Consider the following 11,117-nt stretch of genomic DNA (forward strand, 5'->3'; position numbering starts at 1 on the left):
TGACCCCAAACTTTTGAACGATAGTACCTGTCATTATGTCATGTTTGTTTATTATGATGCTGGTATGATGTATATTTCAAATACAGTGTATCTCTTTCGTTGAATACACAAACCATTCAGCATACATAAACGATTCATAAAATGTTCATGAAATCGGCACCCTAATGACCTTCAGAGTGCATTCATATAGTCATTATTGAATAGTATGTCACATGACAGGATAAATGTGAAAATAAAAGTCACATGAACAAATACATTTTTGTCAGAACACATATTTTTCTTCCCTGTAGAGCATGATTATGTATCACTACAAAGTAATCATGAATGTTGCCGTTGTTATACTTTGCTTACTTTGAATTTAATTTCCAAATATCCATAGCCAGCATAAAGCATATTCTTGAAATGGTCTGAAATAATATCCTACCTCTGATGTTTTTACCAAAAACAGAACACTGTCACCGGCAATTGTTAAAAACAATTTAGCCATTTCCTTTTGCTTTCCAAATGTAAAAAACACAAGGTTTACTTACCATATACTATTTCGTAATGTAAATGATAGTGATCAACCAAAACATGAAATAAGAAAATGTTTATATTTGTCATGAAACAATAATTAACTGTGGACTAATGTCACTAATGACATGCAGTTGATCCTCAAATATATGAACCTCAGAGTTAGACTGACCGGTCAACCGAATGGGAAATATAACTTCTGTTGCTTACATGCTCTAGAAATACACCAGATGTTTACAGTATCTGGCTATATGTTTTGCAAACACATGTAAAAATGCAATCAATAAAAGTAATAATAAAAGGTTTGAGAAGTTGAATTTAAAAGTTAAGGACATTAAGGACATTTCAGTGTTCCGAACTACCACCATTCCCAATGTTGAGTTCTTTCTGTGGATGCTTTACGAATGCACTATGGAAGGTCTTTTATTAATGTGACTTATACCTTAATGGATGTGTTATGAATGTTTCATATGCTGTTATCAATGCTTTATGTAGGAGTAATGGATGTCACTGTGCTTGCTAAGCCGTGCCACTTCCTCCAGCTCACACCGAGAAAATAACCTCTGCCTCGCAACACACGACAACCCTCTTGAAACACCTTGAGCAAGCTGCTCTACCAAAAAGCTACATCACCAATGCAGTGCTGCGGGTGGTGCTTTCAAGCCAAGTTCGGGCTTGATTCAATCCATTTCGCAGAAGATCCGCAGTATGGCGCAATTCAAGTGTAAAGGTCATTTCCGTTTGAGCCGAACATACGCAGCGTTTTACCATGAATGCAGTCTCCGCAAACACAGGGACATTGCCTTTAAATATCAACTTGCGCCATCTTCCACGATACGCATTCAATCAAGTTATACATGCAACCTTCAAAGATATTGTCACCTAAAGGGTTACCATTGAATCTTAGAGCAAACGGTGTAAACAACTATCAGGCTGCTTTCATTTTTGTGTGGGACCATTTGTATAAAGAGGGTAAATACGTATTTTTCTTATAGACTATGTAGGGGGAAAAAAACAATCATAGCCTCTACATGTCGAAACGTCACATTTTGTTGACTCCCAGAAGATGATCTAGAGTACTGTGCACGGCCGACATTCGTAATGGTGTGTTCCATCCTTCAAACAAACTAGTCCACGGACACATATCAATGCCTATAGGTAGACAAGCGGAATTCTGTAACTTTCATTTTAGAAACACCCCACAGCTCTACCATTAATTAAACAGTGTAGAAAAATTTAAGAAGGCCGTTCAACAAATGGCTTTTTGTTCCACTGTTCCGGTCTGTGATTGGTTTATACCGCTGTGACATAGCCTAGTTCCAAAGGCTGAAGCAGAGCTGCGCCAGCAGTGCATTATAGCCTGCCGCCAGTCAAGGGTGAGGGTGAGGGTGAGCAGTTAGATTACTTGTTATTACTGCATTGTCGGAACTAGAAGCACAAGCATTTCGCTACACTCGCATTAACATCTGCTAACCATGTGTATGTGACAAATAAAATTTGATTTGATTTGAGCTGCACAGCAAAGTCAATCAATCTAGCTGATATTGTAGGCAGCTGACAGTAATATGTAGGCTACCCTTGGTTGGCCCATTTTATAACCTTTATTTAACTAGGCAAGTCATTTTTTATTTACAATGGCAGCCTACCCCAGCCAAACCCTAACCCGGACGACGCTGGGCCAATTGTGCTCCGCCCTATGGGATTCTCAATCACGGTCGGTTGTAATACACACTGGAATTGAACCAGGGTCATTAGTGACACCTCTAGCACTGAGATGCAGAGATCTAGCACTGAGATGCAGATGCTGCACCACTCGGGAGCCCAGAGTTGACCTATACTCCAACTAAGTTAGCTTGTCCATTAATAGCTATTTAAGTTTGGAAAGCAAATTGCTAACACTAATTCTCACTAGCTAATAATGCCCAGTGAATAGACCAACAACTATTGACTAGGTAGGTCAGTTAAGAACAAATTCTTATTTATAATGACATCCTACCCCGGCCAAACCCGGACAATGCTGGCCCAATTGTGTACCTCCCAATTACACCTCCCAATCACGGCCAGATGTGATTCAGCATGGAATCAAACCAGGGACTGTAGTGATACCTCTTGCACTGAGATACAGTGCCTTAGACAGCTGCGCCACTCGGGAGCCCAACTTGCAGAGGTAGGTATTAATAAATAACTTGCTAGTAAAATAAAATGACAGCACATAGCCTATTAGTGTCAGCAGACCACTACATTTTTACAGCCACAGATTATAGCTAATAAAAATATTGTATTCTTCAGCTCAGCCACTAGCATTGCCTTGCTTCGATCTTCTGGCTATGTCATAGTTGTATAAACCAATCATATTTTCAAATTATGCAATAAAATACAGTCAATCAAGACCGTCAAACGGCATTCTAAACACTGTAGCATAATACAGTGTATATTTTGTATTTGTAATATTTCAGTCGCTAACGTTCAAGTGTATTCAGCTTCGAATAATGTTGGTGCTTCAAAGCAGCTCATGAATGATGGGGGGAAAAGAGACACTTAAACCGGAGAGCCAGTGTTGAAGACAGTGGTAATACTGTTGTGGGAAGGACATTTTTCCACCAGTGAGACAATTACACAAAGGAGAATGCAGACAATTATTGGCTTAGATGCTAATCCTGTTGTGACGTTACCTAATTTCAACCATCTTTTTGAAATTCAGCAGAGATGTATAACTTTTATTCATGTGTAACTCATTGTGCTGGTGGCTGTCTCAAATTGAGCTATTGTGAGTTCATGAACTGTCCCAGAATATGATTATGAAACTGTTTTGTTGTACAGAAATGAAACTGAGGTTCAATGTGGTGGTGATCTGTCGCAAAAGGTTTGTTCTCAGATCTCTTTTTTTCTTTGCACAAATTCTGTTCTCCCTTTTCAAGTCTGTGAGTGAGTGTATTAGGAGAGCAGCTTAGGATGTGTTTCTTATTCAAGTTGGCACAAAGTTAGTGTCATGGACATTGAAGTGCATTCTTCATGTTTTGCCGAATCCTAATTGAACAATGCTAATTTTTTGCCAGTTTACTGGAAGAGATGTTGAATCAATCATTACAAGGTTTTTGCCAAATCATTGTATTTTGCCAAATGTTGTGTTGAACTGTAGATGTGTTTTAGTGTCAAGAAAATAAAGAAATTGATAAAAGAAAATACGTTTTAAGTTGTTCATATACGTTACATATTGATTGGAAGACAATGTGCCAGATTGACTAAATTTTATGTTCATAAGGTTTCAATAAGAAAGTCTTCTAAATGAAGAGTGTCCCAAATCCCAGACTGTAGCTAATTCTGTTTAGATCCTGTAAAAAAAAACATGTTCAGACCAGTATAGGATCCTGAAAAAAAAGGGCCCAGTGTTATGATGGTAGCGCCTCAATTCTCTGGCTGTTAGTTACCCAAGATCCTCACTAGAACTCTGGCATTCACAATCATCCCTTCGAACATGCAGAGTTGACACAGATTGATCCATGGTCTCAGTTGGACACGGCGGGCCAAACCCTAACTTTAGATAAGCATGATAGAATTCAATGCAAGATTTGCATGAATCTTAAATGTGGATACTGTACACTGTAAAATAATCTTGTTTTTACAGTATTATACAATAAAACTCACAGTAAAGTTCCATATGAATTATTTAGAGTAAATTGCCATAAATGGCAATGCAGTCGGGGATTTTAGGTGTAAACAGTAAATGATTCCTTAAATTTCAAATTAACTTTGGTTTAACAGTACATTACTGTAACTGCACAGTATGGTGGGATGCTGGCAACCTTTTGTAAATTATGGTGCAAAGAATTGCTGTATTTCAAATTTTTCTGTAATTCCACCCCACAGAATATAGTATCGTACAGTATGGTTGGCACACCAAAAACCTTTTGACCACTAGTGGTTACATGGTATTGTTGTTTCTGGCTCATCAACATACATGGAGGCATGCCTTATAAGGGGCTACATTTCTGCCACCCGTTTGTGAGAGTGCTCTACCAATTTAACTGATATGTGGTAGTGTTGATATTAGTGATGTGCATTCCGGCTCTTTTCTGTGAGCCGGCTCATTCGGCTCAGCTCACCAAAATGTAGCCGGCTCTTTTGGCTCCCAAACGGCTCATTTAAAAATATATGTTTAGCATTTTTTCAAGTCAAACAGTTTGCGATATTTTGACTACGATTGGTGTTAAAACAATTCTAATTAAATTACTAAATTAATTCATACTCTACCTTAGACACAATGTATTTAAAAATGCATTGGTTTGTTATGAAAAAGAATGCTATTAAACATTTGCATTTAAAGTATAACTTTTTAATGTATATAAACAAAGTGGATATACATGTAGCAATTCAAAACACATACAATCTGAACAACATAATAATAGAATATTGAACAATATGAAAGAAAAATAAATAACAAAACTGCAGCATCCCACTTATAACATTAAACTGGTCCCTCGTTACTCTCTCTTCTCTCTCTTCTTTATTGCCAGCAGCACACAGCGATGCTGCCCATATTTCGCTTTTATGAGAGATTTGCATTCAAAAATGCAAGCTGCCTCACTTTCGAGGGGCTGATGCGGTTTCTTCTCCCAGTAATTATTTGTCCCGCTTTCGAGACTACCCTCTCAGAGGCCGCTATGCAGAGTCTAAGCCGTGGGTAGACAGAGGCCTTGTTCTTCCACCAGCTCAGAAGATCTGCAGTTCTTTGGAGGAGGGGCTGTCCCTCCCTGCTGCTGAGGTTATTCTTTGAAGAGCCTCATCAATCGCTCTGGCATCACTGAAGGCTAACTTCTTAAACCTGGGGTCAAATTGCAGCGGTTTCTGATAGCACGTGATTGTATTCCATTCTGTGGAACTTTCTGTCCATTGATGAACATAAGGGTGTCCGTCACATGTCCTGTGGTTACATTTGCTTCTCTCTGGCAGCTGGCTGTGATTCGCTGCAGACCCTTACACAGTAGTATCATTTGTGAGGCTGTCACATAGCTGAAAAGAGAGAACAGTAACTTATTAGTTCAGGTTCCTGTTTTGTCTACTGATACTACATTCTCATCATATACATATATAATACTGGATTAAATAATGATGTAGGAATAAGTGCTTACTGTACCTTTCTCCACTGATCTCCACAGTGACCTGCTCAAAGGGTTCCAGGACTCTGCACACCTCCTCCACCACCTCCCATTCCTCTTGGGTCAGAGCATCAACAGGTGCATTGACAATGGCCAGGGTAGAGATGATGGCATCCTTTGACTCAGGAAACCGCTTCAACATGTTGAATTCTACCTTGTAGTGCAGTCTTGTTTTAGGCCTCAGCTCAGACATCCCTATCTGGAGTTGTGTAGACTTTAGTTTTTCAGCACCTACTGCGCTCCTTTGGAAGTATTCCACAGTTGCTTTAACTTTGTCCACAGTGGGCTTCATCATCTTCAGAGCATCTCTTACTATCAGGTCCCGCACTGAAGCCTGTGTGCTCTCGTACAATTGTGGAATAAGTGATTTTGAAAGGGTTTTCCTTGGAATTGTGTACATTGGATTTAGACTATAGCTATAATTTCTAAGAACCTCTGTCCTCCACGATCGAGGTGGCAATCATTTTAGCCAAAGCAAAATCAATTTAGCCTTGTTTTGCTACAGACATAGACTTTGGCATAAACTGGTCCATAGAAGACTGCGTTGCTGTGGGTCGTGGAGTAGGCCTACTTGACTGAGTAGATACATCTCCACGTGTGGAGGTGCTGGCTCCACCACTATCACTAGCAGGCCCGCTACTTTCTCGAAGCTCCGCTACAGCTAGCTTCACAGTTGGGTGCACAGTTCGCATATGACGCTGTAGGTTGTGCGTAGATCCGGCTTTATATGAGATTTTGTTTTGGCAAATTCTACACTGTGCGCTAACATTGTCCACATTATTAAAATGCATCCAAAATACTACTGTGCTTCCGACTCATTTTCCTGCTGTTCACTCTCTCTCTATTTTTTTTTCTTTGCATATACAGTGCCTTGCGAAAGTATTCGGCCCCCTTGAACTTTGCAACCTTTTGCCACATTTCAGGCTTCAAACATAAAGATATAAAACTGTAGCCAGGAGAGGCCAATCAGGATAGCTGCAATGATCCAGGTGAAGAGGTTCAGAGCTTGCAGTACGAATCCGGAGATATGGAGAAAGGGAGTCTGATAAACTCTGGGTTGAATCAGGCTGTGCAGACTGGCAGGAGTTGTCCAGGTTTAAGGTTAGCTGATGACCACTAGCAGTGGGTAGCTGACTACTATCTAGTAGCTAGTTAGCTGGCTAGACTCTGTTGGGGGTTCCGGTTCTAAAGTAAAGAAAATAGCAGAGAGAGTTGCAGGAGAGTATATTGAAGTTGGGGTAAATAAAAATCTAAAAATACAGTGCCTTGCGAAAGTATTCGGCCCCCATTGTGTCCCACTTGTTGTTGATTCTTCACCAAAAAATACAGTTTTATATCTTTATGTTTGAAGCCTGAAATGTGGCAAAAGGTCGCAAAGTTCAAGGGGGCCGAATACTTTCTCAAGGCACTGTATTTTTAGATTTTTATTAACCCCAACTTCAATATACTCTCCTGCAACTCTCTCTGCTATTTTCTTTACTTTAGAACCGGAACCCCCAACAGAGTCTAGCCAGCTAACTAGCTACTAGATAGTAGTCAGCTACCCACTGCTAGTGGTCATCAGCTAACCTTAAACCTGGACAACTCCTGCCAGTCTGCACAGCCTGATTCAACCCAGAGTTTATCAGACTCCCTTTCTCCATATCTCCGGATTCGTACTGCAAGCTCTGAACCTCTTCACCTGGATCATTGCAGCTATCCTGATTGGCCTCTCCTGGCTAATGTTCCTGTCCCGAAGCAAGCACCAATTAGCCTATGCTAGGCCCATCTCCCGGATAGCTGAAGAGGTCCATCAGCCACTCCTTGGTCTACAATATCTATTTGCTAATTGGCCTGGACCCCATTTATTGCCGATACGGAGCCCCGCCGATCCATCCCGTCTGGACTACCGACATAATCCGCCCGAGGAGGTTTTTCAACAGGCAACTCCATCGCGAAATCCCCTGAATGCCCATCTGCTAGCCTGCTAGCCGTGGCCCGCTAGCTGTCTAGAGCATACCGGACTGTTAGTTGAAGTGGTCCATCAGTCAATTTCTTCTACTATACCTATTTTGCCAATTTGCCTGGACCCTTTTACTACCCGGACCCCTGCTGATTCATCATGACTGGCCTGCCGACGTGACCGCAAGAGGGGGCGACAACAGACTTCTTCCGTCGTGACATCCCTCTAAGGCCCTTCTGCTAGCCTGCTAGCCCCGGCCTGCTAGCTGTCTGAATCGCCGTGTCTCCAGCCCATTCAGCTACTCATTCGATCCTATGATCACTCGGCTACACATGCTTCTCCCTAATGTCAATATGCCTTGTCCATTGCAGTTTTGGTTAGTAATTATTGCCTTATTTCACTGTAGAGCCTCCAGGCCTGCTCAATATGCCTCAGCTAACCCTCTTGTCCCACCCACCACACATGCGGTGACCTAACCTGGTTTAATTGATGTCTCGAGAGACAATACCTCTCTCATCATCACTCAATGCCTAGGTTTACCTCCACTGTATCCACATCCTACCATATCTTTGTCTGTACATTATGCATTGAATCTATTCTACCGCTCCCAGAAATCTGCTCCTTTTACTCTCTGTTCCAAACATGCTAGGCGACCAGTTCTTATAGCCCTTAGCCGTACCCTTATCCTACTCCTCCTCTGCTCCTCTGGTGATGTAGAGGTTAATCCAGGCCCTGCAGAGCCTAGCTCCACTCCTATTCCCCAGGTGCTCTCATCCCCAAAAGCCTTGGTTTCATGCCTGTTAACATCCTCCCCAAGTTTGTTTTATTCACTGCTTTGGCACACTCTGCCAACCTGGATATCCTAGCTGTGTCTGAATCCTGGTTTAGGAAGGCCATCAAAAACCCAGAAATGTCCATCCCTAACTATAACATTTTCCATCAAGATGGAACTGCTAAAGGGGGCGGAGTTGCAATTTACTGCAGAGATAGCCAACAGAGTTCGGTCTTACTATCCAGGTCTGTGCCCAAACAATTTGAGCTTCTATTTTAAAAATCCACCTTTCCAGAAACAAGTCACTCACCGTTGCTGCATGCTATAGACCACCTTCTGCCCAAAGCTGTGCCCTGGACACCATATGTGAAAGGGGAGCCACCTAGAAAAACTACAATTTCTGGCTCATTTTTCCAAAAACCAGCCTGGAACTCTTTCTAAAGACTACTCTAAAGACTATCTACTGGAAGCCCTAGGAACTGCAATCTGGGAGGACTTGGCCTTATAATAAAAGTGATAGACATTGAAAATAGGGGTAGGCCGATTTTTTTGGGGGTGGGGGGGGGGGATCGTTTGTCCTCGGGGTTTCGCCTGCCATATCCGTTCTGTTATACTCAGACATAATTTTAACAGTTTTAGAAACTTTAGTGTTTTCTATCCAAATCTACCAATTATATGCGTATCCTAGCTTCTGGGCCTGATTAACAAGTAGTTTACTTTGGGCACGCTTTTCATCTGGAAGTCAAAATACTGCCCCCCACCCAAGAGAGGTTAAAAGTGCTTTCCTCACAATCTTAAATAAGCATTCCCCATTCAAAAAATTTAGAACTTGGGAACAGATATAGCCCGTGGTTCACTCCCGACCTGACTGCCCTTGACCAGCACAAAAACATCCTGTGGCATACGGCATTAGCATTGAATAGCCCCCACGATATGCAACTTTTCAGGGAAGTTAGAAACCAATATACACAGGCAGTTAGGAAAGCAAAGGCTAGCTTTTTCAAACATAAATTTTCATCCTGCAGCACAAACTCCAAAAGTTCTGGGACACTAAGGTCCATGGAGAATAAGAGCACCTCCTCCCAGCTGCCCACTGCACTGAGGCTAGGAAACACTGTCACCACCGATAAATCAATAAGCATTTTTCTACGGCTGGCTATGCTTTCCACCTGGCCACCCCAACCCTGGTCAACAGCCCTGCACCCCCCACAACAACTTGCCCAAACCACCCCATTTCTCCTTCACCCAACTCTAGATAGCTGATGTTCTGAAAGAGCTGCAAATCTGGACCCCTACAAATCAGCAGGGCTAGACAATCTGGACCCTCTCTTTCTAAAATTAGCAGCCGAAATTGTTGCAACCCCTATTACTAGCCTGTCAACCTCTCTTTCGTATCGTCTGAGATCCCCAAAGATTGGAAAGCTGCCGCAGTCATCTCCCTCTTCAAAGGGGGAGACACTCTAGACCCAAACTGCTACAGAACTATATCTATCCTACCCTGCCTTTCTAAAAAGTCTACCGACCATTTCGAATCCCACTGTACCTTCTCCGTTATGCAATCTGGTTTCCGAGCTGGTCATGGGTGCACTTCTGCCATGCTCAAGGTCCTAAACGATATCATAACCGCCATCAATAAGAGACCATACTGTGCAGCTGTATTCATCTACCTGGCCAACGCTTTCGACTCTGTCAATCACCACATTCTTATTGGCAATCTCAACAGCCTTGGTTTTTCAAATGACTGCCCCCCCTTGGTCACCAACTTCTTCTCAGACAGAGTTCAGTGTGTCAAATCGGCTGGCCTGTTGTCCGGACGTCTAGCAGTCTCTATGGGGGTGCCACAGGGTTAAATTCTCAGGCCGACTCTTTTCTCTGTACACATCAATGATGTCGCTCTTGCTGCTGGTGATTCTCTGATCCACCTCTATGCAGACGACACCATTTTGTATACTTCTGTCCCTTCTTTGGACACTGTGTTAACTAACCTCTAGATGAGCTTCCATGCCATACAACTCTCCTTCCGTGGCCTCCAACTGCTCTTAAATGCAAGTAAAACTAAATGCATGCTCTTCAACCGATCGCTGGCCACACCTACCCGCCCATCCAGCATCACTACTCTGGACGGTTCTGACTTAGAATATGTGGACAACTACTAATACATAGGTGTCTGGTTAGACTGTAAACTCTCCTTCCAGACTCACATTAAACATCTCCAATCCAAAATTTAATCTAGAATCGGCTTCCTATTTCGCAACAAAGCAACCTTCACTCATGCTGCCAAACGTACCCTCGTAAAACTGACTATCCTGCCGATCCTTGACTTCGGCAATGTCATTTACAAAATAGCCTCCAACACTCTACTCAGCAAATTGGATGAAGTCTATCAGAGTGCCGTCCGTTTTGTCACCAAAGCCCCATATACTACCCACCACTGTGACCTGTATGCTCTTGTTGGCTCGCCCTTGCTTCATATTCGTCGCCAAATCCACTGGCTCCAGGTCATCTATAAGTCTCTGCTAGGTAAAGTCCTGCCTTATCTCAGCTCACTATAGCAGTACCCACCCGTAGCATGCGCTCCTGCAGGTATATTTCACTGGTCACCCCCAAAGCCAATTCCTCATTTGACTGCCTTTCCTCTCGGTTCTCTTCTGCCAATGACTGGGACAAACTGCAAAAATCACTGACGCTGGAGACTCATATCTCTCTCACTAACTTTAAGCACCAGCTGTCAAAG

The sequence above is a fragment of the Oncorhynchus clarkii genome, chromosome 25, assembly GCF_045791955.1.
Source record: "Oncorhynchus clarkii lewisi isolate Uvic-CL-2024 chromosome 25, UVic_Ocla_1.0, whole genome shotgun sequence".
NCBI classification, from domain to species: Eukaryota; Metazoa; Chordata; class Actinopteri; order Salmoniformes; family Salmonidae; genus Oncorhynchus; species Oncorhynchus clarkii.